This window comes from Arvicanthis niloticus, chromosome 15 (genome assembly GCF_011762505.2).
Source record: "Arvicanthis niloticus isolate mArvNil1 chromosome 15, mArvNil1.pat.X, whole genome shotgun sequence".
Taxonomy (NCBI): domain Eukaryota; kingdom Metazoa; phylum Chordata; class Mammalia; order Rodentia; family Muridae; genus Arvicanthis; species Arvicanthis niloticus.
The window spans coordinates 64,976,273-64,999,220 of record NC_047672.1 but is presented as its reverse complement, the minus strand read 5'-3'; the positions used below and the strand labels follow the sequence as shown (position 1 = coordinate 64,999,220).

Genomic DNA, 22,948 nt, shown 5'->3' with positions numbered 1-22,948 from the left:
TTACATAATAATATTAGAAAAGAACCCTCAACTTAAAAAAAGGATAACTGCTTATCCTAATTATGTAGACAAATGTCAGTGTGATGTTAGACATCTCTTGGATATATGTATTATAAGATGGTAAGATTACTTCAAGTTACTGATTAGGGGGAAAAGCCTCATGCAGGATTAATGCTTTGAAGACTCATTTGTCTGGATCCTTTTGCTTTTCTGGGGCTGTGGTCAGAAATCAAAATCTCATATATTATAGGCAATTATCAGTGAGCCACATCCAAAGCCTTCATGTGTATAGATATGGAAGTTGCTGTAATGGAACAGAACCTGGGAAAGTTAGAAGAGAAAAGCTTATATCTTAACAGAAGAGGGAAAGTGATATAACTGAGTGGAAGAATTAGGCTGAGCACACAGCATTTGCCTAGCATCCTGCATGGAAAAGAAAAAGGAAAAAAATTGAGTGGGAGAGGGACAGCAGGATACCAAGGCTATCTCCTAATGCCATGAGAACTTGCCTACAGGCTTCAGCAGTAGAAAAGAGACTCCTCAGGAAGTGACACTGAGGAGCTAATAGAACACTATCTCACTTCCAATCTTAATGATTTAAGTGGTGTTGGGTGGAAATAGCCACCTCTTGAAAGATGGCGTGAGAAGCAGTCGTGAGTGAGGCTTCAGGTACAAAGAAGATAAGGGAGAATACACAAAAGTGTTTGAAGATTGAAAGGCTTTGCTGGGGAGGTCAAGAGAGCATCCTGAGACAATCAGGAGACAGAACTAGAGGATTGGGATTAGTTTTAGTGATCGGAGATGACATGAAAGTTCTGGGTTCTCTTCAGTGACTGCCATGAAACAAGAAGGTGGCCATGATAAAGTAAGTCCTGAGTCTCCCCAAACAGACAACAGTGATTAGTCTGAGTGTCAGTGGGATCAGAGGAATGCTTATGATTTTTGCTAATAATATTCAGGAATTAGGAGCATCCACTGCATTGTTGACCTGAAAATTGATGTCTTCTAGGACAGATCTTTCTAGGTTAACAAAAAAGATGATAATCATGCATGACTCTTGCCTTGCTTGCCAGTATGATAAGTATGTTTACCACATGTGGGCTTCCTTCTAGCATACATATTGAATTGGAGTAAGAGAAAAATGAACAGCATGCTTAGAGATGTTTTCTCTCAGGTGGTGGCATCTTATCTGAGATCTGAAGAAAGAACTTTGTAAATATCTTGATAAAGTATCAGGAAGCAAAAGGAGCAATAAATAAAAAGGATCTGGTGTTAGAGCTAATGAAGAATACCTAAACCAGATAAAATCATGAATACTGAGAGAGCAGGGTAATGGGATGGAGGCAGAAGTACCAAGCATAAGACGATTACTGCTGTGAACCAACTCTCAAACTCATTACTTCCACAATAAACTCTTCATAGTACACCCAAATTTTTGATAAAGTATTTTTACTCCACTAAAAAGACTGCTCAAACACTAGCTACAATTATGATTAAAATATATTTAGATGGTAAAATAAGTTGTCTTTGATACCCCAGAGACTGTGCTAGCACAGATGAAAAGTTCCACTTCTTTGGGGATGATTAGATGCGCCAATGAGGCACCTGCAAACACAAAGTAACTTGTTCCAACCTGACAGTTCTTTTTATACAATCCATACCATATAATTTTTCTACAAAAGAAAAAAATCTGTCAAAAAAAGCTCCATTAGTGTCAGATAGATTCCTAAGAAGCAAACTTTCAAAACTGCTGTAAAATGATAGGAACAAGTGAAACATAAATGGGAAGTTCCTAATGTAAATAGATTAAAATTCCTTATCTTATCTGTTTCTTCCCTTTGATCCCGGCCTTCTCCTGGAAACCCTAAAGGGATGTGACTTTGACAAATACAATGTCTGGTAGTTCTTGCTGTGAAATAGTATGAAAAAATAAAGTATTCTGCTCTCTGCTGAACCTGTTTTTATTAAGCAATGATTTACTAAGAGTTTTGAAAACTGAAACTGATACTGGCAATTTAATTTAAAAAGCACAGTACATTTATTAGAAATGCTGAAAACTAGCATTAATATTGGTAGAAAAGTTCATTTCAAATTTAAAACATCTTTCTTTTTCCTCATTTCTCTTCCTTGTTTTCTTTCTCTTTCTTTTTCTCTGACTGTCCAGCATGAAAGAAAAAAAGGAAGATAAGAGAATTTGGACAATACTTTTGAATAATTCGAAGTTTATAAATTGAGATTTTAATGTTATTTAACATTCAGGATCCAAAATAGTTTTGGTTACAAATAGAAGATGGATCATGTTTCTGAAAACACAAAAGTTTAAAATCTAAACAAAATTCAAATGTTTTAAATTATTCAATTTTAAGAATTTTAAATCTTATAACTTATTATCACCTTTAGGATACTTATTAAATAAATAAAATTATTTAGGTTATATTTATAGTTTTGACCATTTTTTAGTCTCTTTTGTTTGTTTGTTTAGTTTGGAATTTGAGACAGGGTATTACTGAATTATGTAGGATGGTCTTCATCTGTAATATGGCTCGGGAGTAACTGGCATTATAGACCTGTACCATCAACCCATCCTCTTTAGGAAATGTTTTAACAGAAAAATTAAGTTACAAATTTGGTATTTCCATCAATTGTAGGTTCCAATGCATTTTAAAGTTTAGGAAGGGGGTTTAATCAAAACAAATCAATGCCACATTGGAAATGGGCCAATGGGCCTTGGAAAACCTAAGAGATTTCTACCATCTAGTCTAATGCTCACACTAACAGAGGGCATAAAGAGGTTTGATTTCCTTTACATATTTCTGTGGAATCTGTCTTTTAAGGAACTTTATTATATTTCATTAGATCATCCTTTAGTTTAGAGTATCCCTGAAACAAAACATTTTATTATTTTATATTAAGGTTACACTGTCATATGAGAAAAAATAATATGAATCCCTTAAAATAAGTGCCACCCTGAATTACCTTTATTTTGTTTTTCAGCAAATGTTAAGCTATGCCTAAACAAATATTGGGGACAACCTGAGGTGATCATAAAGGAAGCCCCACTAGTAAAGAAAGATTGTAAAAACTTCTTTTAGAGAGAAATGGTCTTTCTTTCAAAATAAACACAAATTATATAAATGATTATTGAAGTAACCATCTTTAACTCAAATCTTTAAACTCGTGTATTTGTTGATACTACCTTCTAAATTTTTATTCATATATATCTTATGATAGGGTAAATTATTTTCATACAACTGAGCCTTGTGAACTATGCCCTATCATATTCCTGCTAATGATATTCTATTGTAAGTATAACAATGCCTTGTTCAGTCATCATTAAAGAAACTTCTTCCTGCCTCAGATGGGAACAACAGATAGACATTACTTAGCAAGTGCACAGTTTGAAACACTTAGTCCTAAATAGGATGCCTTCATCGTACCCTCCTTTTAGGGGTCAGGGAACCCTGTGGGAGAGGAGAAAGAAAGAGTGTAACAGCTAGGAGGAATAGAGAATATCAAGAAAACAAGTCCATCTAAATCAACAAGACCAAAGTTCATATGAACTCAGAGATACTGAGGCAGAATACAAAGGATCTGCTTGACTTTGCACCACTTAAGTTCTTAGAGCTGAAAGAAGTGGACACTTGTCCCCATCCTAATCTAGAAGCTGTCTCCAATCAATATCCACTTGAAAATGAAAATTTAGTTTCTTCCAAGTATGTCTCACTGGGAAAACAAACTATTTATTTTTATTGAATATTCTATTTATTTACATTTAAGATGTCATCCTCTTTTCCAATTTCCTCTCCTTAGAACCCCCTTTCCCATCCCCCTTCTCCCTTTTGCTTTTATACCATTTTAATTACATGCAAGTATTAAGGTCAGTTCTAGGTTGAGGAACTAGCAATACAATAGATACAAATAGTCAAGGAACACGCCTGACAATAAACACAAATAGTCAAAGAACAAGCAAGGCAATAAACAAGGTTCCATGAATACTCCCATGATCACTGTTTCTAAGGGCTTATCAGATAACCAAAATATCTGAGCCTACTTCCCTGTCTTATCCCAAAGTCATTTTTATGCCTGAAGCCTACTTCCTTGTTCTAGCCTAAGATTTAGATTCTTGCCTGAAATTACTTTTTTGTCCTAGCCTAATGTCAGATTTCTGCCTGAAGCACACTTTTTTGTCCTTGGCCAATGCCATATTCCTGCTAAGCAGCCCATTTTCTTGTCTTTGGCCCATGTCAGATTCTTGCCAAGTAACATCAAAAGCTCTCTGCTCTTCCCCCCTTTTTATTTCATAAACAAGACTGAGCCTGTCTTAGGTCACTCTGACAAGAATGCCTTTTTTACCCATTGTGGAATATGCATTATCAAAAGCAATGCACTCCTGTCTTAGGTTGGTAAGGCACTGTGTAGAATCTTACCCGTTCTTGGCTTGTCAGCCTGTTAATTTAATAACTTTCTCTGGAAGTCCTGCTGAGTGTTGATGAGGCAGATACTGCTGATAAAATTACCCATGGCCTGAGATCAGTATTTCTATTTTGGTCTACCTTCAAGAATGGCATATATAGCTTGATTATATTATCCCTTTTTGTCCTGGGTATACTTTTATTCCTTTCCATCATGTTAAAACTTGTCTTTAACAATATCAACAGGTTGGTAGCCAAAATACATGGCTTGAAATAAACTATTTTTAAGAGTAGGTTGCATGCCAGAGTAGATGGTCGACAGAAAATGATGGCCTACAATTTTATTCTGTATCATAATGTCACATCATGCGTCTTCCTTTAATAATCACTCCTATTATTTTTATTATATTTCATTTATGTATTTTCTTTTCTTTTCTCTGCCAACCTGCATGTCTTTTGTGTATATATTGTGGCTTCCAGTTTAGCGTTTTTAATGGAATTTCTGGGTGTGGGAATAAGTGGGTCTAGTTTTTTTTTTTTTTTTTTTGTCTTCTCTTGGGCTTGTTTCTTTCTGATTTCTTTGTGTAATTTCAATGTGTTAGTTTTGATTTAATCTATTTATTGTATTTTATTATTAGCTCATAGAACCTTTGTTTGTTTTCAAATGAGCAGCAAAAAGGGGATGGATCCATATAAGAAGGGATGTAGGGAGGAACTATGAAGAGTAGAAGGAGGGGAAATTGTAATTGGTGTATATTATGTGAAAAAAAAAACTATCCACCTTCATTAAAAGCAAAACCAAAAAAAATATATCTTATCATCTCTACATCATATAAATAACAGACTCAAATGCACAACTCATGCAACCTGTAGATCCTTAGGTGGGTTATGTAGACTTTGTTATGATTTTAATTATATAAAAAAACAACATTTATTATTTCCTGAGTGTCTAGCATTCTCAACACTTCTGGAATCTCTATTTCTTTCAGAATTTGTGTAATCTATTCCAGTAAATTCTTACCTCTTTAACATGCTGAATGTGGTATTTAATTAGAGCTAAATATATAACTGAAACATCAGTTCTTCTTTATGTTTGTGGCACATCATATCCTAAAGGAGGGTTTCCAACGTAATTTACTGTTTTTAATTTTGAAATTTTATCTATAAATTTTTGATCCTCTCTTCAGTAGTAAGTTGATTTTTAACATTGGTCTACATTTTAAAAACTCAACTGTTAGACTTCTCAATATTTACTTACTCTAGAGTTCTATTAGCATCTATATAAAAACAATTAAACTCTGAGGGTAAACAGCCAAAATGGTAGAAATGAAGACTAAGACTCTAGCACTAGACAGTAGTTCGTGAAAAACACAACTATTAACCTGTACTTCCTCGGAGATAAATCAAGCTGCTTGTTTCTTCTATGGTTTTCACATTTCATCTTAAGGCTTTCATTTATCAACTTATTTGCTTTAAACTTTTATTTTTCTTGTATATTAGTTGGCAACATCTAAGTCTCTACTGTTGTAATAATTTCAGTTTTTAGGAGATACAAAGGGGCATCTTTGAGTTAGTTTGCAATAGTTCTAGAATATATGCTGTGTTCCAAAGGGTATGTTTGCCAAGAGTAAAGGCAAAAAAAAAAATCAATTTTATTTTTAAAAAGATATTACACCCAAATTTCCTATAATGACTTGTTAAGCTCACTCAAAACCTGCTCCTTATTTTATGCATCACACTCTGATTTGTACACCAAACCATAAACTACTACTTAAAAATGTTAAGGGTGGAATCATGGACACCAGAGGCTGGGGCGAATATGGGTGGAAGAGGTTCACCAATGCATTCTTAGTTTACATTTGTGTTGAAGCAAGAGGTCTAGTTTGCTATTACACAAAGGGTGATTATAGAAAACAATAATGTACTGTCCATGTCAGAAATCCACAAGAAAGGATTTTGAAAGTTTTGACTACAAAGAAATGAATAAATGTTTAAAGGAATAGGAATTTTTTAAACTTGATCTACACATTACATAATATATCTGTAAGTTAAACATTAAGTTAGTGTTTATATGTATGTTTATAATTTTAATTCAAATATTGTAAAGGATGTAATACATCATTGTAGAACATTTATTTATCTAAAATTTTCAAGGCTCAGTTCTCTCTCTAGCACCTCTTCCCCAAACCAAATCCTAAACTCAAAACTAATAGGTTAATGTTTATAACACCTTATCAGAATTCAGTGGGTTTATAGTAGTGTAATTGCCATAAAGTGTTAATCTATCTATTGATTGATGCAATCTATCATTTGCATTCCCGGGAACATTATGAGCATACAAACTGCAAGAAAATCACCACTATGCAATGGTTAACTTCAAGCACCATTATCTTCACACATGGTTCTTTGCTATACATTGGACAATGGCATGTGATTCTAGCCTCCTGCTGAATAGAGCAAAAACTTCAGTAGCTAGTGCATGGTGTGCCACGTGTGGTTTTCCTTCCCCAAGGAGACTAGTGTGTCTCAGGCTAAGGCTGATTTTTTTTTTTTTAAATTTTAGAGTTATGGCACATAGCCTAAGCTGTTCTGTGATGAATGTAAAACATGTGCAACATATAAACTTAATTGTTTCTAGGAACACAGATGTTGAGGTCATCTTTTTCTCCCCTTTCTTTTCTCTTTCTTTTCTTTTGTCTGTCTTTCTTTCTTTCTTTCTTTCTTTCTTTCTTTCTTTCAGTACCATAGTGCAACTTATTTTCACTTCACTAATGGATCAAAGCAATAGAAAGCATACAAAGTGAAAGATGTTAAAATACACACACACACACACACACACACAGACACAGACACAAAAATGTAGAGATGGTAGCCAATTTTTTGTCTAGCCAAAAAAAAAAAAAAAAATGTCTGCTTTAATCAGGATTCATTTTGTGCTGTCTACATTAACAAGGATTCCAGGGAGCTGGCAGCTAAAAATGGGGTTGACACATATTTTCCTAAGTAAAACACTTTGGGTGGAGTTTCAGCTCAATTGTAAAGTACTTGCTTAGTATTTAGGAGACCAGAGATTTAATCCCCAGAACTACAAAGGAAAAATAAAAGATTTTTTAAATATTCAAGAAAAAATAAAAATAATAATGAAGAATATGGTTACATTTGCTTTCATCTCATAATAAATCTAGCACTGTATAGTAGTTTATGAAGAATAGATAAATATCAAAGTAGCTGAAGAGAATATTATCAGGATAATTGATTACTAGCTATAAATAATCTTCTATGTGTTCTATCTAATGGATTGAAGTAGGAAGCCAATCATCTCTGAGTAGATAATCTAACCAAATCCAATTTCACATCATTGAAAAAGAGCTTCATAGCGGCCTTGTTAGTGATAGCCAGAAGCTGGAAACAACCCAGATGTCCCACGACATAAGAATGGATATAGAAAATGTGGTTTATTTACACAGTGGAATACTACTCAGATGTTAAGAAGGAGGACATCCTGAGTTGTGCAGGCAAATGGATGGAACTAGAAAATATCATCTTAAGTGAGGTAATTCAGATCCAAAAGTACATACATGGTATATTCTCACTAATAAGTAAATATTAGCCAAAAATAAAAATACAGAATACCCAAGATATAGTTCATAGAACTCATAAAGGTCAACAGGTGAGGACATCTCAGTCCCACTGGGGAGGGAGAAGAAAGCAATCACAAATAGGGAGAGAAAGAGGGACCTGGGAGGGAAATTAGATAGGGGTGGGGATGGAGAGAGGAAAACCTGATCTGGTTTTAGGTGAGGGAAAAAGACTGAAGCCCTGAGGGTCAGCAGAAAGAATGGAAACAGGCAACCTAGGAAGGTAGGAGGTTGGGGGGACTCTCCAGAAGACATCAGAGACTCTCAAGACTCAATGGGAGGGACCTTAAATGAAATGCCCGACAGTAGAGAGAGGGAACTTACAAAGCCCACCACCAGCAGGAAGACAGGGTATGACATGAGGGAGGAGGTTGCCATTTCACAGTCAAAACTCTGACCTATATTTGTTCCTGTTTGAAAGAACTAAAGGGATGGAAATGGAGCCTGAGGAAAAGAAGGTCCAAAGACAGGCCCAAAGTGGGATCCATCTCAAGAGGAGGTCCCAAGACCTGACACTATTACTGAGGCTATGGAATGCTCACAAAAAGGGACCTATCATGACTGCCCTCCGAAAGACCCAACAAGCAGCTGAAAGTCAGATGCAAATACTTGCACTCCACCAATGGACAGAAGCTGCTGACCCCTGTGGGTGAATTAGGGAAAGGCTGAAAGAAGTTGAGGAGGAAGGTGACCCTGTACGAAGATCAGCGGTCTCAATTAATCTGGATCCCCAAGACCTCTCAAACACTGGACCACCAAAAAGGCAGCATACACCAGCTGATATGAGGTTCCCAACACATATACAGCTGAGGACTGCCGGGTCTGTGTTCAATCAGAGATGATGACTAAGGATAGGCTGGAGGCCCCAAGGAGTTTAGAGGTCAGGTGGGGTGGGGGTTGGGGGGGGTGAACTGGTACAATGCATAAGCATGTGTGACTTAAGGAAAAGGGTAGCAAGTGTTATCGGTTGACTTTTCCTTTTGACATCTTTGTTTTTATAAATGACATCTGAATCTAGGCACAAACCCCATGAAATGGAGACCACAAGCTCGGAGAATTCCAGAAATTCTATGTCTCTATGGATGACATACTCAACAACATTCTTACTTTAAGGTAAGGTTTATAAATAGAAGATAGCTGTGGCAAAGAGGTTAGAATGACCACGGGGCCTCAACCCTATATAAGGAACACAGGGAACCAAGCAATGAGAATTTGGGGGGGGGGGCATCCACATGGAAGAGCATACCAACTGGCTATTGAATACAAAATGGTTAGCCCTGAAAACATAGATAAAATAACAATAGATAGACTGAAAAGTTTGTGTTCATGTATTTGGGAATATGACTATATATACAATTATAAATACATAATAATAAGAAAATGTTGCTATAAATTTGAGAGCCAGAAGATCTATATGGTAGCATTTAGATGGATGAAAATAAAGGGAAATAATGAAATTATAATTTAATATGAAAATGAATAAAAAGTAATTAACAGAATTATTAAACTATAAAACCACAATATGAAGAATAAAAAAAATTACCAAGATCATTTCTTTATGGACTAGACACATAATAGTTTAACCAATTCTTAGTACACATAAAATAGTACACATAAAATTTTAGTGACTAAATCTCTCATTTATTCCTCTTATAAATGCCACAGTACATAGTAATTTTTAGTGAATAGTATAAAAATAGTATAAAAAAAGACTATCAGCAATAATTATTATTACAAATGGTATAATTGTAATAACTGTATTATCTTTATGACATTATTTAGAAATTCTATCATTAAGCCTTTTATAATGACTTATTTTAATAGATTCAAATTTGTGTATTACATCTTATAGTATTTTGATATTATAGACTTTTAATTATTAATTGATTCTACAATTTAAGCATTTAACATAAACACCTGCATTAAATAAAAAAAAACTAATCTTTAAACTTTTGTCCCACCTTTTAAAAATTTATTTAGCAGTTGTAAAATTGAGTGCTCCATTTTTATCTCCTATTTTTTCTTACTGAGATGAAATTGATCAAATTTGAATCTAAGTATTTTAATTTATATTTACCCCAGCTTATATAAAGACATTAGAAACAAATTTTAGAAACAAATCAGTTAACATTTCTAAATTAAAATAGTGCAAAACTAAAACATGTAAAACCATGAAACAAGCAGAGCACTTACCTCACAATACATAAAATTATTGCATGCAAAATAAACCTGTAACTTACAGCGGAACAAAACAGCCCTTTGATTTGAATCTCACAAGTACACTACTCTCCTACCAAGTAATTAGCAATATGATAGAGATGGTCTAGGTCCATATAGTAAGTTATAATCAGAGAAGAAAGACAGAGAGAGAGAGAGAGAGAGAGAGAGAGAGAGAGAGAGAGAGAGAGAGAGAGAGAGAGAGAGAGAGAGAGGAGTTACCATTAGTTGCTTCTGTGAATCTTCATTCCTATTACTTGCTGAAGACTTTACAAAGCTGAGATTTTTAATCTTCCAGGATCATATTTATGTTTTAAAACTAGAATCGGGTATTTTCTCCTAAACGGCCAGTGTCCAAATATAAAAAGCTCAGGGAGTGGCGGTCAGATGCCCTCAATCGAGGTGATTAAATACAGGATCTGCACTGTGTCAAAACCCTTTTTGCCGCCTCACATTTTCTAAAAATGGAAAAGGTGAAGCTTTCACACATAGCGGGCTCCAAATAAACAGTGCGCCCAGCACACGGCTCGTGATACCAGCAAAAACATTTCTTTTCACACATAGGAAATTCTTCCGCTAGCTGGTCCCCTCAATCCTAATAGGACATTTCTCCATATTAATGTGAAATTCAGTGTAGGGAACCTGACAATCCTGCATCCCTGAGGCTATGTTTGTCCCAAAGAAGCATTAGCCATAGTAGCCTTAAGGGACTTTTGTACAAAACTTTCTGGAGTAACATATAGTTTACTTGGAAGAGAGAGAGAGAGAAAAAAAAAAAAAAAAGACAAAATAAAACTGGGTCACTGTGGTGATTGCTTATACTATAAACCTATGAAAGTTATTTTACTTTTCTGTTTGGATTTCTTGCCTTTGCCTTCCTGTTTTATAGACGGAAGCACTGTGTCTAGAAAATTAACTAGATGATAGTTACCCAGGAAGTTGTAGATCAGTGGCTGAGATCTCTGTCACCTTCTGTGTATTAGTTATAGCACCCAGCACTCTGTGGAGACTGACAGGCTAGTGCTCTTTCTTCCTTTTTATTTTTTCAACATTTTAGGTTTAATTCCTGTGAGATAGTCATGTTTTTTTTAAAAACCTAAACAATACATTTTTTTCTCAGTTTGAAAAGTGAAAATTAACTAAATGTATTGATTTAATGGGTATTCTGACTTGTCTTGGTGTGTGCTCTTTCTATTCTAATATTTGCAGTACATTTCACATTCACTATACTTCACTACCCCCTGTCTCAACATATTTCATCAGCTATTATGGTTGCTGAGTTGCCAATAAATTATTTAGCTGAAATAACTGTTCTCTTGTGGAGAGCATTCTTAGGATGAACTCATCAAAATGTAAACACCTCAGCATTCACAGAAAACATTCACTACAAAATTGTATTGAATACATCAAATTTCTAAATAAACTTGAAGATAAATGGGACTTAGAAAATGTTTTTGCTTTTTAAAAATTCAAATAGTCAAGAAATATTAATAGCAGTTTTATTGTAGTAAAAGTATATGAGTGATTAGATAAATAGGACAATTTTCAAAGAAGTCGTCATTGAATCCATTTTAGGTCATATTAGAACCTCTGTCCTTTTTTAAAAAATTGAAATGAATAAGCAATAATCATTTCTTAAGTACTTAACATGAAATTGCTTCTTTTAAAATATTAAATGAAAACATATGCATTTGAAGACAAAGTAGGTATGTTTTTCTTAGGCTCCATAATTTTCTTAGCTTCTAAATGTCAAAACCAAATTGATAAACACAAATCTCTTGGAAATATCTTTGAAACTCGGTTTAAAAAGGGAAATCATTGAAAACTCTGGCCATACTTATAACTTAGTGTTTAGAATTCACTTGCTTATTAAAACTTTCACTGCTATTTATCAGGATGTTTGTAAGAAGTAAATGCTTGATCATAAGGAGCCATTTGAAATTATGGCATCTTAACCTGATCATAGACAAAGAATAAAACCCCACTTACTTGTAACTATTCTGTAACTGTCACCACCACATATAGTTGGTTCTTCTGCTTCACATCTCTCTATATTGTCCAGTCTTGATATTCACATATTTACTTTTATTACTTTCAGGTATTAGGTTTTATAATAAAGATATAACTGTGTCAGACATTTACAACTTTTAAGCACAGTTACTCTTGTCTTGATTCTTTATCCTCCAAGCTTTTCTTCTCAGTCTCATCTCCTGTTATCAGTTTGAAGACTGCCTTTTAGCCTTTCTTGTAGTTCAACAAGGACAAGTTCTCTCAGTTTTTACTTAGCTCAGCATCTGCTTTTGTGTCCTTCATTGCAACAGTTTCTCTCTGGGCTACAATACCGTATTTCTGATAGAAGATTGTCCTTTGAGTACCATGAAAAATTTTTGTCATTCCCTCTTGCTCTTTCCTGGTTCCTTCTGTGAAATTTTCTGTGAGGAGACTTATTTTGGCTGTGTCTATTTTGTTCCGTTTTCTTCCTGTCTATGATCTCTTTATCTTCTATCTTTGAGAGTTTGATTATAGGATGTTTTAGGGATTAAATCTGGCTGGTGATCTTTGACATTTCTATTCTTGGGTATTTGCAGCCTCATACTGTGGGGTTTTCTGTTGCTACTTCTTTGGATGAGACTTTTATTTTCTCAGCATTCTCAGGTCCCTTGAGATACAATATTCATATATAATCATCATCCAAATTCCCTAATGCATTTCTTTATTACTCTTTATTTGCTTAACATTCTTTTCTACCAGCTATGTATTTTCAAATACCCAATTTTCAAGATCACACATTGACTCCTCTATGTGATCTATTCTGCTATTGAAATCCCACATATCAGTGTTCATTTCATTTAGTGAGTTATCCCCCTCAAAGATTTGATTTTTATTTTTTAAAATTGCTTCCATCATGGTATTTCTTTTCTGTTTGAATACTGAGACTTTTCTCTGTCTTCTGAAAGCCCATTAAGCTTGTTTAAGACAGTGGCTTCAAATTCTCCACCTGAGAATTCATGAGCCTTGCTTCCTAACTGGTCAATAAGAATGACAATATCTTGACCAAAAGTTTTCTAAACATGTATGCTATATGTATTGGTAAAACACTGAAGGAATTTTAGTCCAGTTTGTTTGTGCTTATCCTTCTAGAAATCTCATGTGGGCTTGAAGCTCTAGCTATTTCTTCTTACCAGTGGTAAGTTTACCACTCAAGTTTCACGAATGTCTGCTTTTACATGCTGCCACAGCTTTAATACCAGAGAGTTACACAAATACGTTTTTATCCATACTCCACATTTCTTCATTCATCATAAACATGTAAGACATCTAAGGGTGAGTATATCCTACACAGTTCCTTCCTCAGAGACCATGGGATGTAGAGATACCTCTTTGAAAGCCATTGCTGTGTCTACGCAGAGACTTAGAATGCTGTACTATAAATACAGTATGTGAGGAATTTCTTACGTTAGTGTGAAAACTTAAATAAATTAAAGTAATCATTACAATATATCCAAGAAAAAAACACCATAGAAAGACAGGATTGAAAAAAATGTATAGTGTGGGCAGGAATGCTGAGAGATACTCACATTTTTTAGCATAATTTTGAATAATGGGTTATGTTTAGATTTACTTTCTTTGTGGTCATACCAATTTGCAATCACTTCAAGGCAGCTAGTTATGATAAAATAAATTTTTCTAAGCTTTATGGTAAGCATAAAGCAAAAATTTAGAAACAACAAACCTAAATAATCAGATAGGAATCAAAACACATTGCGAGGATAAATCACTAACCACAGGGAAGACTCTTAAGAGAAGAAAAAAGAAATGAGCTATAATTGAGCTAGAAAAATAAGTTACAAAATAACTACAAGTAAGAACTTATATATCCATAATTATATTTTAAATACTGAAATGAATTAAGGTATCCAGTTAAAAGACATATAGTGCTCAATTTCTTCTTAGAATTCAATACAGGAAGCTGTCAGGAGCAGACAGGTCTCTTATCAAAATGAACATTAATACAGAAATGTTTGTCACGAGCATCTTTGGAGTTACTCCAGTTGTGGTGAGACAGCCACTAGACAAGAATTGCCTCTTTCCATCTACAGACACATTACTGTCCAGAAAAGGACACACTTGCAGAATAGTTGACTGATTATATCTGCCTAGACAGAGTAATCAGCCCTTAATAATTCTGCATCACTAAGGTCTGTCAGATGATCCTGGGCCAGAAGGCGGAAGAACAGATGCTCCAATGTTTTGTAGTAGAGGGAGTGTCCAGGTTTTCAGAGGTCTCTATAAATTGGCTAAGTTTCAGAAGCTATGCTTTGTGCTTCCCACAATTATAGTTAACTCAGTCATTCTGGATTTCTGATGGTTTTGAAAACGTATAGCCTCATAGCCAATCCTGGTTATTTATCTTGAGAGAAAAGATTTGAGTGGATGGTCTTCAGCTGACATTCATTCTAAAGCCAAGGAAAAAGCCAGGTTCAGAACTAAGCGTTTTAGTTAGGATAGATGACAGAGGTTCTGGTTAGTCAACAAAATGATGGACTGGGTATTAGGACTATCTTGTACCTCACTGGTACAAATTGGCATAATTATGCTCTAATTGTATGTTTTATTTTAGCAGGAAGGGTGATATGTAGGAGGAGCTAAGGTGGGAGGAGTACCGAGAGGAAGAGAAGGAGTAAGGAGAGGAGGAGAAGGAGGAGAGGAGAAGAAGAAGGAGAGGAGAAGCTAGGTAATGAGAGAGAGAAGGAGGGGGGAGACAGGGAGGCAGATGTTCATGTATCTCCACCAGTCAAAGATAGTTGATATATCAAGGTTGGGTAGTGGGTTACACCTCTGATTGAGCATCACCAAACTTATAAAGCCTTTGATTAATATTTTTATAAAATGTATAAGTGCAAAAATGAAAAGGGGTAATGGGATAGGGGTTCCTTAAGGGGGGGATGGGGAAAGGGAATGGCATCTTAAGTGTAAATAAAATATCCAATAAAAAATGAAAAAAAAAGACATATAGTGGCAAATTACATAAAATCAACAACAAACAAGTATGGTTGATGATAAGAAACTTTATTCCACCTTTAACGGCATACTCCAAACTTACTAGTTGTATGACATTAATTTAGTCACCTGTAAAATGAATGTCTCAGTACTCTCTACCAGTTAGAATTACATGACTTAATACTGTCAAAATAACTGTGGGGAAGAGATCATTACTTCTCGGTTATCTTCCTCAACACCCATTTTGAATGCATTCAAGGGAATATTCTATTTGAAAAATGATAAAACTTATTTTGGCAATTTAACAAAAAGAGGAAATCAGATTAGTCACATTTAGACTCACTATAAGCTATTGCTATGTTTTTAAGCAGTGAAAAGCTGAAAAAGAAGATTCATTCAATGTGGCCATGTTGGGAAAAGGGGCAAAGAGATCCTGAGACAACCCATGTCTGACTTCATGAATCCTGGTATGAAAACAGTGTTTGAATAAAAAGCAAGAGATATGCATAACTATGCATTGCAGCAAAGGATGGACATCTGTGCACCATGTCCGAGCAGCTAGTCTTTCCAGAAAGACCAGTTTGTCCTGAAATTTCATCTTTTTAAAGGACCTTGCATTTCATGAGCAGCACCGGGACATAATTCTTTTTGTTGTTTGTTTGTTTGTTTATAACAGCTTTATTGAAGCATAGTTGGTATATAAAGGATACACACATTTAATTTGCACAATTTCATACAAACATTCTTGATAGCATCACTACAATAACCATAGTAGGTATATCTATCTAATACTTCCCAAAGCCTCCTTTGCTTCTTTTCATAGCCATAAAGGCTGTTATTTGTTTTGTGGTAGAAACATAAAAAGGGAGATCTTTTATCCTACAATGCTGTGGTTGGCTCTGGGCACTGTGCTGCACAGCAGACCTCCAGAATTTTTTTCACCTAGCAGAGCTGAAATTTTATGGTTGTTCAAAAGCAATACACACCCCTCTACACTCCTGGCAAGAATCAGCAGCATTTGCTCCATGAGTTTGCCGAGGACGAATAATCTCTCATAGGAATAGATTTTCCACTTAGCATAGTGCTTGCCGGCTTTACCCATGTTGTCACAAGTAAATGTTGCTTATTTTCTTAAATCTGAACACGATTGCTATGTTGCATGTGACATGTCTTTTTTATCCACTTGCTGGCAAACATACTCAGGTTTCTATATCTTGGCTGTTGTGGATAATTCTGTAATGGGTATGCTTAGGCTGCCAGGATATAATTCTAAGTATTGGTGATGCCCTCACTGCCTAGATGGAATCCTTTACACCATATTCCTCTTACTGCATAACCTCTGGAATATGACAAAGACCTTGATCTTTATGCTTTGAGAAAATACTATATTATTTGCCAGGTTCCCCTAAAGATTATGACATATCTCATCAACATATTGGGTATTATAAATGTTTCTCAATGCTCACTATTAGCAACAAGCTAAGAATATTTATTTTATGATCTTGAAAGATACCCTTCTACATAGTTATCTATTATGATAAAACATCTTGACCCAATGCCACTTGGGGAGTAAGGGGTTTATTTGGCTTTCAATTCCTGTTCACAGTCCAGTAAGATGCTGGAGACAAGAACTGGTACATAAGCTGTGGAGGTAGACTGCTTACTGGTTTGCCTCCACTGGTTTGCTCAACTGCTACATGTGGTTTTCTTACATATCCCAGCTGCCCAGGGGTGGCACAGTCTATAACAGCCTAGATCCTTTCAGAGCAGTCATTCAAGAAAGCACCCCATAGATTTGCCTACTGGCCCATCTGATGGAAGTGTCTTTTCTTTTACAAGCCTGTTGGTCTATGGCACTAACCACGACACTACCAAACATGTCAACAAAGACAGATAGCCCTCCTTCAGCTAAATCAGAGTGAAAGCAATATTCCCTTTTAGTGCAGCAGAGACTGAAAGAAAGGCTATTCAGAGACTTTCCCACATAGGGAGCCATCCCATCTGCAGACACCAAATCCAGACACTATTGTTGATCCAAGAAGCACTTACTGACAGGAGCCTGGTACAGCTGTCTCCTGACAGGCTGTGCTAGAGCCTGACCAATACAGAAGCTGATGTGTGGAGCCAAACATCAGGCTGAGTGTGGGGACCCCAATGGAGAAGTTAGGGCAAGGACTGAGGAGCTGAAGGCATTTGCAGCCCCATAAGAAGAACAACAGTATCAACCAACCAGACAACCCAAAGCTCCAAGGGACTAAACCACCAACCAGAGTATATATTGGGAGACCTGTGGCTTCAGCTGGATATGTAGCAGAAAATTCCCTTATCTGTTCTCACTGGGACAGCAGTCCTTTGGTCCTGTGGAGGCTTGATGCCCCAGAGTAGGGAAATGCTAGGACACGGAGGCAGGAGTGTCTGGGCAGTTGGGGGAATCACCCTCATAGAGGCAGAGGGAGTGGGAGTGAAAGGGGATTTGTAAAGCAGAAGCTGGGAAGTGGGATAACATTTGAAATATAAATAAATAACCAACAAAAATGAAAGAAATATTTGAGTGATGAAGAGAAATCACATAGTTTTCTAAGTAGACCTTCACAAGAGGGTCTCTAAATCATGTAAATAAAAAATAAATATATAAGAAGATTTGTGCAGAAAATAAATAGACAGACAGACAGACAGACAGACAGATAGATAGATAAATAGGTACATATGACTTCTTTACTTTTAAACCAATTCCTAAGCAAAAATCCATTCCAACAGTGAACTGTAGGTCTCTAAACAAATAGGGAGCTTAGCCTCTGATGATATTTCTTCATGAACCTTACGGACAGATGTGAACCTTAGTCATGCATCATGGTTGATTATCATCATTTCAGTTTATGCAATACAGACGAAGGATTTTAGTTTTTAATTTAACATTTAATTTATTTGGTATTACAGTAGACAAAAAGCAATATCCCACGATCTTTTCTTTGTTATAGGACATCTGCACAATAAAAGTATTTATGTCAAATGTTAGGTCAAAAATATTTACAATGTGCCTTGAAAATCATGTATGTCTGTTTATTCTCTTTCAGAAAGTAATTCAATTTATGTTTTAAAATGTGTCTTAAAAGATAGTATGTTTAAAAAGTATTATACATGAACTCTGGCACATTTTAGTAAGTGGAGAATCAACACCATATTCAAATGTGTAAATAAAATTATTTGAAGAGCCATAGCTTATCATTATGATAACCCAACTTATGTTCCTAGCACTAAGAGCCAAATATTTTTTTAAAATTACAGGACAATGAAGACATTTCAAATATGGTTGAGCTATAACAGTCTGACTTTGCTATGTGGGTATGTCCATAGTTTAATTTCTCAGATGAACAAGCATTACAGGGTAACGGAAATCAACTTGTGTTTTCAATCAAGTTGTGTGCATTAGTACAGGAGATAGTAAACAAGGAAGATTAACAGATTATAGCTTTGAGCTCACATTTGACATTGGTCATGGATATAAAGTTAGTGATGAATTGACTGTGGAATTCAAACCCTTATACTAATCTGCCAGCTCTAATGAAGGAAGAAAAATGGAAGTGCTACAGAACAAAGAGACAAGTACATATGGCTGAAAGGAAGTAAATGATGCTGTTTGGCTGATATATATATATGAAATCCTCTTTTATCAGATGAGAATTTTATATAACAAAATGTAAAATTCTTTTGATTATTAACAAGAAAATTCAAAATAGTTTATCTCTTTAACTAAAGTATAATATGAGGTCTCATTAATAAATAAATGACATCAATCTATTTATTTGTGTGTATATGTGTAGGTGTATATGTGTCAATGTGCATCTGCATGTTACATTTTTGGAGGTCAGAGTACAACTTGTGGGAGTTTGATCTTTTCTACTATGTGGAGATCAAAGTCCAGTCATTAGGCATTTACCAGCTGAGCCATCTCACCGGTTTATTTATTAAGTGTATTAAAATTACTCTTTAGTTAAAAAAAAACTACATATCAAAATATGCTTAATTTAAAAGATCAGAAAATATGAATGAGGATATATAAAAATTAAACAATTAATCTGAATATATAACTGTCAATCAAAAACTGTGACTCTTTTAATAATCACCATTTATTGATTGATATAATGACTGTCTGTGTAATAAAATAGAAAGACTGAAAGTTTTGAAGCCACAAAAATCTTTTGTCAAATAACTTTATCTGAATAGAATAAAGAGATTCATACCAAATGAGTATAGAAACAAATATCTCAACAAACGCTATGTGCACAATAATTTATATTCACTTGTGTTTGTAGAACAGATTATGGATTTATAACAGTATACTACTCTATGCGCATATCTATTCTCCATCTAGCATCACCATTACCTGCACTTTCAGAACTCATTCTCTAAGAAGAGGAGATAGATTACAATAAAGCACAGTACAGGAAGAAAGTGAGTGACATGTGTCACTCTCTTAATCTAAATGAGCAGCATCGCTGTTCCTGAAGATCTCCTCTGAGGAAGAAACTAGAAAGGGAAAAGCACCACATAAGCCTGGAGTTCCCTATGCCAGGCACCATCTATTGATTAGATCAGAGAAGAGAAAAGCAGTGCAGTGAAAGCTACTTAGACATGCTTTTGGATGACGTTGAACAGAGTAGTGAATAATCAACATATTCCACTTATATTTTTCAATAGTTACATAATTTTAAAAGAGTAATTATTTTGAAAAAATATTTCCGAAAAAAGAGATGAAGGTGAACGGTTAGAGTTTCTTGTTTCTTGTTTAAATTGGCAGATCAATCAGACAACCACACAGCCTTCACTATAGTCAAAGGGAATGTACTGCTTGTATATGCAAAGATACTCAGAGTCCTAATTTTTTTTTTGTTTGTTTTTTTTTTTTGTTTTTTCAAGACAGGGTTTCTCTGTATAGCCTTGGCTGTCCTGGAACTCACTCTGTAGACCAGGCTGGCCTCGAACTTAGAAATCCACCTGCCTCTGCCTCCCAAGTGCTGGGATTAAAGGCCTGCGCCACCACTGCCCTGCCCTAATTTTTATTTACAGTATACTAGTTAGTGTTTAAATTCTATACATGGTATAGAAATACAAATTCTGTATTTCCAGCATGAAACATTGTAAACCTTTCTCAAACTATTTGCTTTTAAGTTATTTCACTTTTTAATGATTCGAGTAAGTTCTCAAGGGCAAACCATAGTGTGTATATATAACATTAGATTTCTTGAAGCTGGAGTTACATGTTATGATCATGTCAACATTGGTGCTTGGATACAAATTCTGGTCCTAATGCTGGAGCAGCAACATTTTAAACATCAAGCCATCTCTCCAGCTCCAGTGATTTACTTAATTTTGTAAAATGTCTTATTACAAAAGGGGTATATAGTAAGAGATATTGGTCAAGACTTTACTAATATATTTATTTAATTAAAATTCTGCTTTATGAATATTTATGAGCATTTAAAATAATTAGCAGGCTTTGAGTAGAGGAGTGGTATAAGCTGATTCACACTGCATTTAAGCTTTTGTGACGTAAATTTATGTTATACATATATTGGAACTAGTTCAGAAACTATATTCTGGAATATATAAAATTACTACACTGCATCTCTCCTTTTAATGAGATTTGTAATATTTTTAGTAAGCTAAAACATATATATGAGAGAATACTAAAATGACTTTTAAACTAAAATATCTAAAAGTAGATTTTCAGAGATATCTTTGCATATTCTCTAACAGTAAAGAGGTGGCAAACTTTAATTGGAATAGTCTGGAAATACTTCATTCAGAAGGGGCTAGAAAGAAAAACCTTAAAAAGAGAAGAAGAATAAGAAGAAGAAGAAGAAGAAGAAGAAGAAGAAGAAGAAGAAGAAGAAGGGTGGAGAAAGAAAATCAGTAATGAGAAGAAAAATGAAAGCCTCCATGTATAGACGGAATTATATTTGAATCCTTTCACAGAGTCAAATTAGCATCAGTGGGAAGTGCAATTGATAACAGAAAGCAGGCGAGCGTGCTAAGTATTCTCTAGTCTTACATATTAGATAATTCTCAGATCCTTAGATGAAGTACCTCTGATATTACTATAGGCATGAAGATATATGCATTTAATTTCTCCAAGTATCATTAATTTGAATAAAATCCAGTTTTATAACTTTACCACTGTTAGCTCAGACACAAAAATGTGCCATTTAATCACACATTTCAAGGCTAAAAGCATGCAAATGGAAAAAGCTTCAATATAGGATAGCAGCTAGTGAAAACTGTCTGTGTGATGAATGGACAATCCTTCAGACTCTTTGTCTTTCTATTTAGGAATGTAACCATGAGATAAAATGCAAACTAGGATTAATGGCACCATACATGCATTTACCAGAAAATAAATAAAGCACAAAGACAATTATAACGTTTTCTAATGTATTAGGATGATAGTTGATGTATTACAGTTTTGAGTTTATGAATTAAATCGTTGTAGACGCTTCATTTATCTTTAAGTAGTGTGTTTTTATTAGTTGCATATAATTCTTTTTGTGTTTATAAATGTATCTTAAACTATAAAGAATAAAATAACAAGTATAATCATTGGGAATATTAATTATAAAACCAGTAATGAGAGAATAGGATGGAAACGAAGAGGGTAGTTAATTTTTATTGGCAGCATGTGTAAACAAATATCTACTGTCATCATCTTTACAATTCCAAACTTTGATTTGTACCACAATTAGGGACTTTGTTAACCATAAATAAGCACTATTGATAGATGCATTTAACATGCCCTAGAGAAGCTTCAGACACAAAAGAAATGTCCAATAGTTGTAAGAAAAAAAAGGCAAAAGAGGGAAAGATAAATTTGTTTTGAGTAAACAATGTTCCCATGTGTTTGAACTCTTGGTTCCTGGCTTGTGGCACTCCTTGGGAAGGTTATGTAATCTTTAGTTACAGGCAGTCTTACTGGAGAAATACATCACTAGGGGTGGCCTTTGGGATTCTAGCCTGCTCCCTGCTTCTTCTTTCTCTCTTTTCTCTCTCTGTGTGAAATGTGGTCCACCAGCTTCCTGAATGGCTGGCTGACACACGTTCTTGATGCTATGCCTTCCCAGTCATGACAGACTGTATCCTCTGAGTAACTGTAATCCTCCCAATCCCTTTGATTCCTGTGTTTCTTTTCTGTCAGGATACTAAATCATAGCAACAGAAACTTGGGGATAAGAATCTGATATAGTGAACATATTGCAAATGACTGGCTGGGACAACAGAGATGGCATAGACAACCGAGTAAATAATTCCAAGTCAATAATTCTGTGAATAATTCATAGATCCTCAGTTGAGTTTAAATCAGATCACTAAAAACACCAGAGTGTACCTGCCAAAATGAGAGGAAGTAAAGGGAGGGAGAGGTGTCAAAGAATTCTGAGGATCATTTAGGAAGAGGTTACATTTGTATGAAGGCTTGGGGAAAATGAAATCTTAAATTGCATGTAATTTTTGAAACATAAGAACACATGTCAATGAAACTGTAAGACATTTTATAATTTTTATGAGAGGCTCAGTTGTAAAAGGTGTAAAAGGAATTATAGTCAGAGGATACATTTGGTCATAGCACGATGGATACTCCCAGGAGCATAAGGAGTCTTGTAAGAACATCACAAAACAAAACAAAACAAA

General features: G+C 35.0%; 1 protein-coding gene across 3 annotated transcripts in view; it reads right to left on the bottom strand.

The window, feature by feature from the left end:
- Sema3a (semaphorin 3A) overlaps nt 1-22,948 on the bottom strand; it is a 447,300-nt gene that overhangs the window by 295,463 nt on the left and 128,889 nt on the right. The window contains exon 1 of one of the 3 annotated variants that reach the window (XM_034519468.2): nt 10,490-10,626. The exons of the other annotated variants lie outside the window; for them this stretch is intronic. The gene's annotated coding sequence lies outside the window, so the exon portion shown is untranslated. Of the gene's footprint in view, nt 1-10,489; nt 10,627-22,948 lie in introns of those variants that run through there. 3 annotated transcript variants of the gene reach the window in all.